General features: G+C 34.7%; 1 pseudogene; it reads right to left on the bottom strand.

Moving 5' to 3' along the window:
• Nucleotides 1-1,020: 1,020 nt before the first annotated feature.
• Nucleotides 1,021-6,056, bottom strand: LOC131182003 (DNA (cytosine-5)-methyltransferase 1B-like; annotated as a pseudogene).
• Between the last annotated feature and the right edge of the window lie 8,459 nt (nucleotides 6,057-14,515).

The raw sequence follows: 14,515 nt of genomic DNA, 5'->3' as shown, positions 1-14,515 counted from the left end.
AAAAATAATAAAACACACACAAGGTAACGGTAGAAATAAACCGTTATTAAAATTATAGTAATTTTAATAGTTTTTTCTATGTAACCTACACATGCACACTCCACATCCAATATGAGATCTCAAAGACCAATATCTTGCACGTCAATTGACCCATGGACCTCAACCATAGTGATTCTTTTTTTATTTCCTTTCTATTAAGTTGGTGTTGATTATATGTTTACTCCCTTTTAAAAGTTTTTTTTTTAATTTTTTAATATAATTAATTTTGATTATGTTTTAAATTCAAAATCTCATGACTACTGAGTTAAAGTTGATTCGTTTAAATTCATTAGTTTAAATGTGGCTTATATTATAATTTTCCTCTCTTCTCTCTATTATTTAAATACAATGAAAACATCTCTCTCCCGCTTTACTAAAAATGAGTTTTAACTTGCTAACCACGATAAGTTGAATGATTTCTCCTCCCTCTCCCTCTTCGCCTCGGCCACGCATAATATTTTGAACTTCCGGGTTAGTGAAGTTGACAACGAATCATGGGATGATCATTATTGAAGTTTCAATGCATTTCTTAAATGCCCTTACGCATTTTTTGAATGGTTAGGCCATAAATTTGAGTAAAACCAGGAACAGCAATGGAGTTGATGATACTTGGAACAAAGGTTAACAACGCTAGGATTCTAAATCAAAAGGGTAACATCCTTAATTAAAGCTTAGGGAATTAAAATCTGCAGCTGATAATATGTATCTTTTTCTGGTCCATATCAAATGTACACACAAACACAACATTGCTGTCAAAGGTTATGAATTCCAGTGGCATATCGTTCAATTCCTTGTATGCAAACTTGCAAGTCCATGGTCTCCCACATTGATTGGTTCTAGTTGGTTCTGATTCCAGTAGGTCGTGGAGGGAGGTCAAGATACCATAGAATCACATGTATTTTAGTTTAATAAGGTAAGATACTAATAAGGTTCCGGGAAGAGAAAATTTCAGGCCAGTTGCATGCAGCATTAACACATTGATGGCAGAAGGAAACTTTGAAGCTTTGTTTGGCACTATAAACAACAAATTTTACAACCGAGTTTGTATTTATTGGGTGAAAATGCAAGTGCATGGCTAACTATTCTAAACAACAATCTTCACTCTTCTTGCACAAGCACCTACAGTAATGAAAGAAATGATAGATTTGATTTATTTGGGATGCCAAACTTCAAATCCAATTTAGCAATCTCACTGTATACATGAAGAAGCTGCATTATGTTGAGCTTTTTTCTTTTCTATTGCTTCCTTGAGCTTCCTCCCAAGAACAATTGCCAAAGGAGGAGGAATAGCGTTTTCGATCTGCCTATGCTTGTGATGAATATTTCCTACAAACTTATAGCTATCTGGGAATCCCTACATGCACAAAAAAGTGAGAATCTTGAAGGTCAAGCGCTGACAATAGCTGCTGAAATGTCTGGCAACTTCAGTAATTTTCATATCACTAAGTGGTCATCAAATAATTAGCAAACCATTGAAGAACATCCAGTCGTTGTAGATATAGTGGCTCTCAATATGACAGCAACTTTCAATGAAAGCAGTCCCCAACAGATCTATTTCCTCATGATACTTATATTTTCAGCATTCCATGTTTTTCTTTCACAAAATTTTAATTCCCAGAAACCCAAATAACCATACAGCTTTAAAATCCAAGCACATAATGAAAATTGCTTACAAAGAGAAATAGCTTACTTGGGATCGAGCACATTCACGGACTGTGACTATTCTATCCTGTTCAGGGTGAAAGCACATCCCAACCTTACCCATTGGTTGAGGTCAGTAACAGAAGTAGGGAAGTTTCCTTCCCAATCCAACCTTCAAATAGTCCTTTCCATTGATTGTGCCTCTTGGCTGTGTTTGGCAGGCACCATGGTACTAAATCAACCACTTCACCTGTGGACAACTTAACCTGCAGGAGAGGAAATTGCAAAACAAGTTAAACAACTTCATAATTCCAGCAACTTGTTATGGTGGCTAACTTTCTGGAGCCAGAAATTTCCTCTGGTAGACGAGCACCATATAATCAGAACAAATACGCATATTCAGAAAAGGAAAAGTAAATACTTGTTCATTTGGGAGGTCACGCCAATCAGCACCTGGTCACTTCAGAATTCTTTTACAACGAATGAGTGAGCTCCTACATTTCTTTTGAAATATGATCAGTTAAGACCAGCATGTCTCGTCAGATTGTCTTTTGAAACCAAGAGACAGGTTCATTCTCATACTGGAAAGTAAAACAAAGGTAAAAGAAATAAGCCATTGAGTAGATAAGTACGTGTGTAAGGTAATGAGTATCAAAAGAAGAAAGTCCTACTTTCATAGTTGTCACCAAAGCCCCATTCCCTATATATGGGAGATCCCCAATTGTATCTTTAACGGTTATTGCTCGGAAAGGAGCACCATTTGCCGTACTTTTCACTGCAGCATATTGGGAATTTCCTGATAAGGTAACCCTGAGCTCTGAGCCAGCAAACACATGCATTGGCTCAGGCCATTCAGTGAGCATTTCCTCTGGAGAAGCAGCCCAGATGAACGCACGCTTGCGAAATTGCGAAACACCATAAGCTCCAGCTTCCAAAACTCCAAACCTCACCTACAATAATTAAAATAAATCAATAAGCTAGTTCTCTTAGTTCCTTCTTAATCATATGAAGGTAGAGATTACATCAGACTATGGAGTTATGCTGATAAAAATGGATTATGATTTCCTAGAAAATGACAATGGCACACCATAAAGCTCTAAGATATTCCCTTCCCCATTAAACAGAAATGCTTGAAAAAATTGGAGTATTTTTTTATAGAATAAAGGGAAAAACGTATGTTTACCTGATAGCCCATCTCAAGGAGTGAAGCTGGAGTCAGACGAAATGTTTGCCCTTTGTTAAATGATACAAAGTTCCTAACATTTTATAGAAGGAAGAACTTAGGGCGGAAGTAATCAGCAAAAGACAAGAAGGCTAAGATCATCTCACACTGGACCTTACTCCAAGAGCCATGATTAAACCGATTCATTCCAGAAAATCCATGTAGATTAAGAAAATGAAAAATATAAAAATATTTTTTGTACATACAAGAGGGGAAAAAAAGGAAGAAGAAGAAGAAAGAAAGAAGTTAATAGCCTTAAACTATGGATAGATACTCAAATTGTCTAAGAAACAAAAAATATTGCGTGTAAAGCAAGAAGTTTTACACGCCTGGCAAGGAGGCCCTCCACAGATAAATTCAACTTCCCCAGGCCGAGGAAGACTATTAATCTCCTTCTCATCAAGTTTTGCTGCCAACTCAGAAGCTTCAGAAATACATATACAATCATCTGCATCCCCACAAGCAGACATGATAGCCCTGCATATTAATCCAATAATTGGCATTGGTATAAGCTTGAAAGAACATAAAAACAGATACGTTATTTCACTAACTGGATAAAAATATATCCCAGAAAATTCAATGCCAGCCAACCAAATATAAATATGTAACATAGCAGCGCAGTGCAGTACAGCAATCATTTACAACAACTTAAACATCTGCTAAAACAAAGGGGTGAAAAACACCATAACTAAAATCCACTTCATAGAAAGCAAGGGTCCACCTTAGGATCATGTTGCAGTTATTAATGAAGACCAATGCCTCTGGATGATTAGATTTAAATGCTTCCCCAGCACGTTCTTCATATTCAATTGCACATTTTGTCACAGACATTCCTAAAGGTAGTTAATAGGAATAGATGAGTTTAGCTATGGACAAAATAATAAAAATGAGTTAAATTTGGCGTCTCATGAGTAGAGCAATTGTGAAAATGGATACCTGCACTCTCTAAACCTTTAGAAAAGCCTCCGCAAACAGCAAAGATATCTAGGGTGGCCAGCCGATTTTTAGATAATGCTTTTGATAATTTGTCAATATTATTAAAACCATTTTCCCCTTCTTTAAACTTGCTCTTTTTCTTTTGATACGTAAAATCATCGATCATCCTTTCTTTTGAAGAGCTAAGCTTTATGTGAACGGGCAACTGGCAGCAGAAAAATGATCATAGTCATTCAGGTAAAAAAGAGGAAACCATGGTTCAATGAACACAATTTCCACCGCACAAGCAGACAAATGTAGATTGTACAAGAAAAATGACCATTGGAACTAATAACAAGGTGATTTCATAAATATCACACAACAAGGAAAGAAAATCACCTGGTTGATATCTCCATTTATACGTGTTCACAGAAGATTATATGCTCAAAGATGGCACGGCTGTCCAAAGGGGGAAGATCATGCTTCTTCCTAACTTCACACTTGCCTTGTATTGCCACAATAGGAACTGTCACTAAATATTCACTATAGTATACCTGAAAAATCAATTACAAAACACTTTCATATCAGGTCAGGTCTGCAATAATCTTATGTTACAAAAACAATATAAATAAAGTTAGTTAAGTGCACAATATTTCAACAAACTGAAAAACTGAAGATTTTTAAATTTATTGTTTTCTACAGATGTCTCGGACATAAATACAATAATCTTGAATAAGAAATAATATTTGAGAAGCAGAAATGAGCCATGAAATTGCATTAGCTTCCCGATAACTATTCTATTGGTGATTTTGTCTAGCTAGCTCATTTTTAAATTTATTGTTTTCTACAGATGGCTCATGGCAAACAATTGCATTAGCTTCTCAATAACTAATTTACACAGAAATTGCCAGCTTTAAAAACCGGGTAAGATTTGTGAAATTTAAGAAACTAGCACAAATAAAGAAGCAGGTGAAATTCATTGAAACCTGATGAATCAATTGCAAGGGGAAAATAAAACTTCAATTAATGAGACTGAAAGGAAAAATATAACACTAATAGTACCATCATACTAACAAGTTAACATAAGCCTACATGTACAAACCAGGACAAATCTGTTCGAATTGATATCGAAATAATTGATGATCCAAATTCAATCTTCCATTCCTTAATCACTTAAATATATTGGAAGTCCAATTCCATTTTCTACTTCAACACAAGCTGATGAAGACTGGTTAGAACTATCATCAAGACAATATTCGCTTCCATCCGCATCCTGAATAACATTACCTGACCCAAATATCATCATATTGATATCAGCACACCCCATAGGAAGGAGCTCCAAAGAAATTAATCAAGCATCAGAGTTGTAAAGTGTCCAATTATGAAGCATGTTTTCAGGAAGTTCATTACTGCCATCATTGCAAATGGCAAGAAACTCATCAATTTCTTCAACAGAGGTCTTGTAGTATGTATGAAGAGGATAGTCATTTGCAATTTCATTCTCATTGATCTTGATATAGAATTTTGATGGAGGAACTGAAGATTGTCGATTATTTTGCTTCATTGACAGCCAGTTCTCCTCTTCTTGTAGCAACCTGGCCAATTTCATATCCTCATCTTCTTCAGTCCCACAAGTGGTTGAAGTAGACTGATCAGCTGACTCTTCAACAACTTTTAGACTTGTATTCCCCACTATACCCGAGGTTGCGGCTTCTGAAGTCAAGAAACTCTCAAATTTCTTCTTTTCTTCCCTAAGGGCCACAAGCACAGGCAAACCTGTAAACATCTTATCATTTTTTTTTGCTGTTGCATCCAAACCAATAAGTTGATTATGAATAAATTCACCCTACGAAATAAAAAAGTCCTTGATGGACATGCCTTGAGGAAAATTCTTACTAATACTCATTGCACGTGCAACACCTGCAATCAGTTCATCAACACCTATATTGGAATTTCCACCATATGTCCTTGATAATTTCCTGTACACCTCCACGCATGCATGGGCCTTTTCAAAGAAAAGATTGTAGAATCTTCTGTATTTATAAGAAGGTTTAATACAATCATAATATGCTAATCCAGTTGACACCCAAATAACAGGTGATCCTTCTTCATAACCAGAAATTACCCATGATTCAATCCTTCCAAAACCATTACATCTTACTCCTTTTTCTTTATCAATACTCTCTTCCAGGGGCAAGATGAGACCTGAAATTTGAACATATCTTGTCACATATTCCATTTAAATTCAATTTTTATTTTTGAGATTTTGTTGGCACATATATATAATATTATTTTCCCTATAGGATTTAATGTTATTTTGTTTGCCATTTCATTAACTGAATTTTATAGGTTAAATTGCTTAAATTGATTACTGCGATCTAAGTGAGAGATTGTTGGATTATTTATTTGTATCTGGATATGGATTAACAATAATTAATTGTTAGGATTAAATAATAATACCAAATAATAAGTTTAGTAATTAGCAATATCTAAATGGATTAGGTCATGTGATTGGGCAAGCTTGTAATGGGTCAGGCTGTCCATAAGCCACTAAGGAAGAGGCTCCAACGTCCTATATATATATATATATATATATGACCCCATTTAATATTAGATAGAATTCTAATAGAATTTGAATGTTGTGGATATTGAGAGTTGTGAACCTATCCTTTCGCTTTGGTTCGTGATTGTTCATAGAAAATCATGGACATAAGCGTATTTTCAAGTACACATATTTTCTAATCATGTAATCTATAACAATTTAATTTATATTTATAACAATTGCTTAATTTATATTTGTTACAAGAATGACCTTAATTCACAAAATGACAAGCAACCAAACCCAAAATCACAAATCCTCTTGTGGACAATGTTGTACTAATCCAGTTTCTCTTTCACATCTCAAACAACAGATTCTGGAAATGAAATTTGATGCAAGTATAAAAAAATGTCAAATACGTAACTATTGGGTTTGCACTTGATAGGGGATTTGAAATCTAAAAATTTATGTTAGATTGTTGGTTTCAAGTTGTATAATTTCGAGTTTTACAGTTGAGGTCGAACTCCAAACTCTAAACTAGGTGATTGTATCCTTTGGTTGAACATACTCCATTTTGTTAAATATGGACCCTTCATTTTAATCTTTCTTTGAAAGTTTTATTGGGATGAATAAATATTTGAAATAACTGGATATTTAAAATTATATTACATTAATATTTATAAATATATTGGCTACTTATATTTAACTTTTGATTTAAAATATTTATTTTAATTTATAAATTTATTTAAAAATAAATAATTAATTATTTAATAAAATTACTTAAAATTTATTTTTAAATAGTTTAAATGTTTTCTTAAAAGGTGTTTAAAATAATTTAGTTTATCAAAATGACTTAAAACGAATGTTATAATTGTTAAAATAAGTTAGTATTGATATTTTTAAAAATTATTAAGATATAAATAAATAAATTATAAGTAAGAGATCTCTTATTAATAATTTTTAATTTATTTTAATTAATTTTTTTATTTATAAATTAAATTAAATATTAATTTTATTTATAATTTTTAATTATAAATAAATTTAATAAATTTATAAGCTAATAAAATAAATACACTCTTAAAACATAAATATAAAATCAAATTCATTAGTTTGAAGTATTCCATATATTATTTAATAAAGAGAAATAGAGCGCGTCAATCGGGGGTGCACGTCGTCTTCTCGGTGGTTTGAATGGAAGAAGATGGTCCCATTTTCAATGAAATTTTCGTTAATCTTATTTGAGCCCCACAAGATTTTCGTTTTACACAATCAAAGTCGTTTATTTTTTTATCAGAACAATCAAAGTAGTTTTGATATTGGAATTTTGTAGGCAAGCCAAGTCATTGCCGGAAAAAAAAAGAAAAAAAGGGCAATGATTCTTTTCTTGACTTTTTCAGAGGATTGTTTCATTTTCTATCATTTAATTTTAATTTATTATAATAAAAATACTTTAATTTATTTTATTTATTAATGTCATTAAAATATTATTTTAATAATAATAATAATAATAATAAAATGCCAACTTTTCAAATATGTAAGGCTAAGAAAAGAACATGAATTTTGCTTTTTTTTATTATTTAATCAATTTTAAACTAACATATTAACATTAACATTGATAGTTTTAACTAATTTATATTTTAATATTAATACATTTATACAGAGGAGGCTTCTTTTTTGAAAAAAATTATTATAAATTGACTTATAAATAATTTTCATGACTTGAAAGGGTGACACGTTTATATATATATATATTGTTCTAATTAATGTAATTTTTCTTTTACATTTATTAAAATCTTAATTTTAGTGAATAATATTATTAATTTATCACTAAAATTTTCTTTTGGGTTTTTTTACTCCTTTGCTTATTGATATTTTTATTTCATTTTCTTCATAGTTACTTTTGTAAGGATGAACATTAGTGATAAATTTCCTATTTTCAAAGTTGGGTATTATAATACTTGCATAGTATTGGTACCCACTAAATTTATAACTTTAGATCTAGAGATAGAGTAAGATTATGAGAGGGTTTTTATAGGTTAATTAAAGAATCTAATGGATTTTAATTATATCAAAAGCCACGAAAGTAAAAATTAATTTAATTAAAACACACCATTGATAACGTGAAAAAGAATCTAAGAAATTTTAGATTAATCTCCTTTAAAGTCATAGATACCCATTTGTTGGATAAATTGGATAAAACCTGATTAATTAAAGTGTGAAAACTCTAATTCTAGAATCATCTTTTAATTAATTGTTTAGATTATATTAGTTTTAATTAGTCCTTGCAATTGCTTTACTTTTTATTCCTCTTTTATTTATTTAGTCAATTTTTGATAGTTTAAATAATTCAAATAATTATAGTTTGATAATCAATATGATTCTCATTAAAATAATATCTTCCTACATTATTTATACGATCTGTACACTTGTAAGTTTTGGACATCATGAATGTATTTAATAACTAATTATAATAAAGGCCATGTGAGACTCATCATCATGCATATAAGATATAGCAAAATGCTTGTGGAAAAGGTCATAAAGTTGCAATTTGATGAACTTTGAATAAAAGCTGTGCAGACTTGCTTTCTGGAGCAGAGAAAAAATAAATAAACAAAGGAAATGAAAAAGAGAGAATTGGGCGCCATTTTTAAAAGAAAGAAATGATTGTCATTTTTAAATTGTAAAAGATGAAATAAATGGAATATTCAAGGGGATTGACTGATTCATTGAGGACTGATTCTGTAAACAGAAAACGAAGCTTCCTTCCTAGCTAAAGCCATTCTCTGTACTCCTCTTAAAGTCTATAAAAAAATAGGCATCACGATACCTTTGATCCAATTTACTTTGAATATTTTTGTTGAGATTATAAATCATACATTAGGAAAGTATAAACATAAAAAGGATAAATATAAGTGGTTAGATTATAATATTGACTTAGTTAATCATTTTGATATATAAAGTAATCTAATTACTTATATAAGTCCGAATTAAAATGAATTAATAAGTAATTTGACTAGCACTCTGTCCAAATTTAATATAGCATCAGAGTTCAGACTGAGTTGTAGGTTTCAGCCACCCATAAGACTCTTAAGGGGGGAGTGTTTAGATTATAAATCCCACACATTAACTTGCTTAGACATTTTGATGTATAAAACAATCTAATCACTTATACATGTTCGAATTAAAATGACTTAATACGTAATTTGACCAATACTCTCAAAATTTACTTCAATTATTGTTCTAATTGAATGTTTCACTTAACTTTGTTCTATTTGAATTTTTTTTTTTTCAATTTTCGTTCCGATTGAATGTTTTGGTCCAATTTTATTAAATAAAAAAAATAGAATTTATATCTTTAACCTTTTTATTGTTTATAATAAAACTTGCAACTATGATCATACTCTCTCTCTCTCTCTCTCTCTCTCTCTCTCTCTCTCTCTCTCTCTCTCTATATATATATATATATATATATAAACTATGATCTTACACACAAAGGAAGAGTCTCCAACTCTCAGACCTATATATATATATATATATGTATTCTGATGACCCCATTTAATATCCAGATAGAATTTGAATGCTGTAGATATTGGAAGTTGTAAACTTACCATTTCGATTCCGTTCTTGATTATTCATAGAAAATCATATATGTCACAACCCAACCTACGGGTCGGACCAGCACTAGGACCTGGGCCAGCCTAAAGCCCCCGAGGCCCGTAGTAAACCTAACTATTCCTTAACCCAACTCTAAGTTCCAGTTGGGCTCAATTTTAAAAATTCAACTTTGTGAGTCCGCTATAAAATGGACCTTTCAACGGGGAGTTTTTGACTCATCTGACCTGTAAACACAATATATAATCACTTGGGGAGCTCAACTCACCCTCCACATACTCATAACAACATAAAAATAAATGGGAGCTCAGCTCCCTCATCCAGCCCAACACACATGCATAAAATAATAAGTTTACAAGTCCAAAATGACAATTTATATTACAGACCCAATACAAATAAATATTTCTAATACATGCGAAAATTCTAAGAGTTAACAGGTTTATACAAACATTAATAAACGACCTGCGAAGGAGAAAAGCAGGTTAACCTCGAAAATATCCTCCTGTGGCCTAAAAAAAATATTGAACAGGAGTGAGCGTTCGACTCAGAGAGTAAAATATCAATTTTAACCATAATCTCTATAACTATCTAAAGCTCATGCACCCTGTAGAGTGAAACGCAACATCAGCAATATTTTCACATCATAACAGCAAAAAGGTAATTTGGAGCACTCACACACCCAGTAATGTCAAATTATAAATATATGGAAGCTGATCCCCTATACAGCTCTCTTAAATCCAACCTATGCCAGCGAAGAACTCAAGCTGGGCTTTCACCTAATAAACCAAATCGGAGTCCCAGCGAAGAACTCAAGCCGTGTCTACCCCGAAGGACCGGGTCCCAGTGAAGATCTCAAGCCGTGTCTACAGTTCTATCCATAGCCAACACCACATCATACGCATGCCAGCGCCGCTTGCTCCAAATTACCACAACAACATCCATGGCACTTTAACAGTTGTGAATGCAACATAAAACGTGCCTAGAGTTTAACTACATAGATATATGCATATAAGTGATTCATGGGCATGCTTGAACATATAATAATATCGAAATTACAATTAAAATTAATATTTTACTCACAACTTGACAGCAGTCACTGTGGCGACTGGGCGGAGGAAGAAGGTTGTCCCGGCTCACCTAATAATTTTATTACAATTGTTTAATACAATTGACTCAATACAAACTAAGAAAAGACCAAATACATCCTAAGTCGTGTCGAAAATCCTGCAGAGTCTCCCCTATACCTAGGACCTACCCAACCTGCAAATGATTTTAAAACACACTTCTATATCCACCAACCATACACCCACAACTCAATCATATCACACACCCCTCACAGGCCCATCCAACGATCATCAATCACAAAATGTAAAATTACAGTTTAGTCCTTATAATTGACCCTTTTTGCAAAAACTATCCAAATAAGCTCTAAAAATTCTAAAACTTTGCCCCGCGGTCCTTAGCAATATTACTAGGCTAATGCAAAAAGAATCATAATTTTCTGAGCTACTACGAATATTTTATAGATTTTTAATCCCATTTAAGCACTAGAAAATTACGAAAAAGCAAGGTTTGGGTTTACCTATGCCAATTTCGATCTCGGAAACGCACTGGGGGCGTCTGACAACGGTGGGGTAGCCAAAATTCCGATCCAATTCCAAGACTTTTTCGGTAGCCGATCTGTCTGGCCTGAAATTCACAGACCTGGACAACTGTCGAATTTCTGCAAATTGAAGGTACCTACACGAAGTCCACAACACGGGGGTAAGTATAAAATTTTTATGAAATTTTCTAAGCTCATTTAATGCTCGAAAAAATACTGCGAAGTTCCGTGGGACCCACCGAAAAACGGTATCGAAAAATTTTGAAATTTATATTGCCACAAAGCTCTCGGCAGTGGGCGCTTTGGTACTCGGTTTTCTCATGGGGTTCACGGTTTGCGAGAAATCTTGCCCAAAACTCAAAATGGGCTAAAACTTCCTGGACAAAAATTGGACAAACCGTTCTATGGATTTTGGTGTTCTTAGTGTCTATGGAAAGCTCTCGAGGTGTAAATGGTGTTTGACACAAGACTCGGCCCAATTGGTGGCCGGATCGGCCGGATTTTGGCCGGGAAGCCGAAACGTTGCGCGGTACCCGTCGCGCGGCTTCGTGCGCGTTTTCCCAGAGTTCCAGGCGGCGGCCGGCGATGGGGGAAGGCTGGGGCGGCACGCCGGTGAGGTGGGGAGGGCTGAGTGGCGGCGGCGCGGCCTGGGGAGGAGGGAGGAGAGAGAAAATAGGAGAGAGAAGAAGGAGGGTCGGGACGCGCGGGGAAGATAATAAGAAGAAAAGAAAGGCCGGTCCGATCCGGTCTAGTTCAATTCGGCTGGTTCGATTCAGGATACAAAAATTTAAATTTTTTCTCTGCCTTGGGACTGAAAACGAAGCCCAAAAATTCCGAAAAAATTCTAGAAAACTCAGAAAAATTCGTAGACTCCAAATATATTTTTAGTTTTACCATGTGGTCTTTAAATTAATTTTTAAAAATCATCAAAATTTTATATTTTTGGGAAATCAAACCCGATTTCGAAAATTTGAAAAAATTTAAATAATTTCCTAAAATTTAAATAAAAATTAAAATATTAATATTACTCACAAAATAATAAATTTAAAAATTTGGGGTGTTACATTCTTCCCCCCTTACAGAAAATTCGTCTTCGAATTTTTACACAAGGCAGAATAAAGTATAGGATTACACATTGAACAGATAAGGGTACTTGCTACGCATGTCTCACTCTGACTCCCAAGTGCACTCTTTCATGTTGGTGTCAATACCATATTTTGGCGATCAGGGTCAATGAACTTTGAAAATTGACCCCAATCGCCATTCTTGATTACAAGTGACTCGTCGGAAATAAACCGATCTCGCATCTAGTCAAGCGCCTTAGATCTCTCGACAAAGAGACCACACCAATATTAAGTTTCCCTGCCATCCAATCTCATTTCCAATCTCTTGTCAAAAAAGAGATCAAACCAATATCAGGTCTCCGTGTCATCCAGTCTTATTTCTGATCTCTCCTTCATAAATATTGTGGAAAATCGTTTAAAAAAGTTAAGGTTTCAGTCCGACTTAATGGTGTTTCCGATCTTAAGTGTTCAAATCAAGTTTTCAATTTTAATGATCTAAAGTTCTACCCGATGTTTAGTCCAGGCTTAGGTCGATCTCATGCTTACAATATACTTAGATTAATAATCGCTTTTAAGCTTAAGGTTCTAATATGTTCAAACAATCAAGCACTCATACAATTAGGACGCTTTCCGATCTCATCAAGAAAATTGAACAAAAGAGAGAACTTCATTTCATTTCGAAATAAAATTTACAATTCATTCGGCTGGAGGATCTCCCCCAGCCTGTTCTACAGGTACATTGTCATTTTGGTCAGTCTCTCTCTCTCCCTCGGTTTCCTCCTCGCTCTCCTCTTCATCTTGAGGAGCCAGATCCACCATCCACGAAGTCTTCCACAGAGTACGCCTCTTAAGCTCAGCCTGAAGATCGCTGTGGGCATTCACATAGGCACCAGCTTCCCTCATTACAGCCTCTTTTTCTTTCGCTCTGATCTCTTCGGTAAGGCGAGCAACGTCAGCGATTCAGCGCGAGTTTCCCCAAGTTCACGAGCGATGCCAACTTATCCTCATAGGACTTCATCCGACCTTGAGTTGGCAATATAATCTTAGGTGGATGAAATTTGAGCTTGGGCAGAGGATGTGTACTTGACAGCTTTTAGAATTTCCTTCCTCAGAAGATGAGCTTTTTCCCTGATTATATGTTTACCAAGCTTTCTACGCTCAAACTCATCGTCTGGGCTAGGAGATCGTCAATGCTACCGAGTCAGCCTATTGATCCTCACGGAAGCGATGGAAGCTCCTAGAACCTTGGCCAAGCCAGATTCTCCCGAATCGATCGGTTCTTCTCTAAGGAATGAATAAGGACACCGGCACCTCGAGGCGAGTCCTCACGGTAGGTTGGGAAGGCGCCTTCCGCACTAGAAGGAACATGTGGAGGTGGTGGCTCTTCTTGTCGGGGAGAAGGAGCCACTTCTACTTCGAGATCGATTGCCTCAAGGTGGGATGAGTCTCCGACACTTCTTCGAATCCCGCCCACCCTTGCGTTTGTGATGCCGCGTCTTCATTTCGTACCTTCAGAGACTTCTCTTTTCACCACAGCTCTCGCTTTGCGCCGCCTCCAGCAATTTCTGCATAGAAAAATAGTTAGTGAGATTACCTAAACTAGAGTCTAAAGATTTAGGTTATCTCAGGTCATAGAATTAAAAGTCAAAATTAGAGAGCTACTGATTCATAGTTTTCATTGGCGACCATCCGCATGCCACCATCTCGATTAGCCATAATAGCGTATAAACATAGTACTTTTGAGTGGTTCCATTACCATGGCACCATCGTCCCTACTTAGGCGATCTTCTTGGGAATTGATGGGCCCATCTGCCCGGCTATGTGAGAAACCCTCAAAAGCGGTTAAATCTTACTCCTCAACATAAAGCGATTTTCCAATT

Source organism: Hevea brasiliensis, chromosome 8 (assembly GCF_030052815.1).
Source record: "Hevea brasiliensis isolate MT/VB/25A 57/8 chromosome 8, ASM3005281v1, whole genome shotgun sequence".
NCBI classification, from domain to species: Eukaryota; Viridiplantae; Streptophyta; class Magnoliopsida; order Malpighiales; family Euphorbiaceae; genus Hevea; species Hevea brasiliensis.
This window is presented reverse-complemented; position numbering and strand designations above follow the sequence as displayed.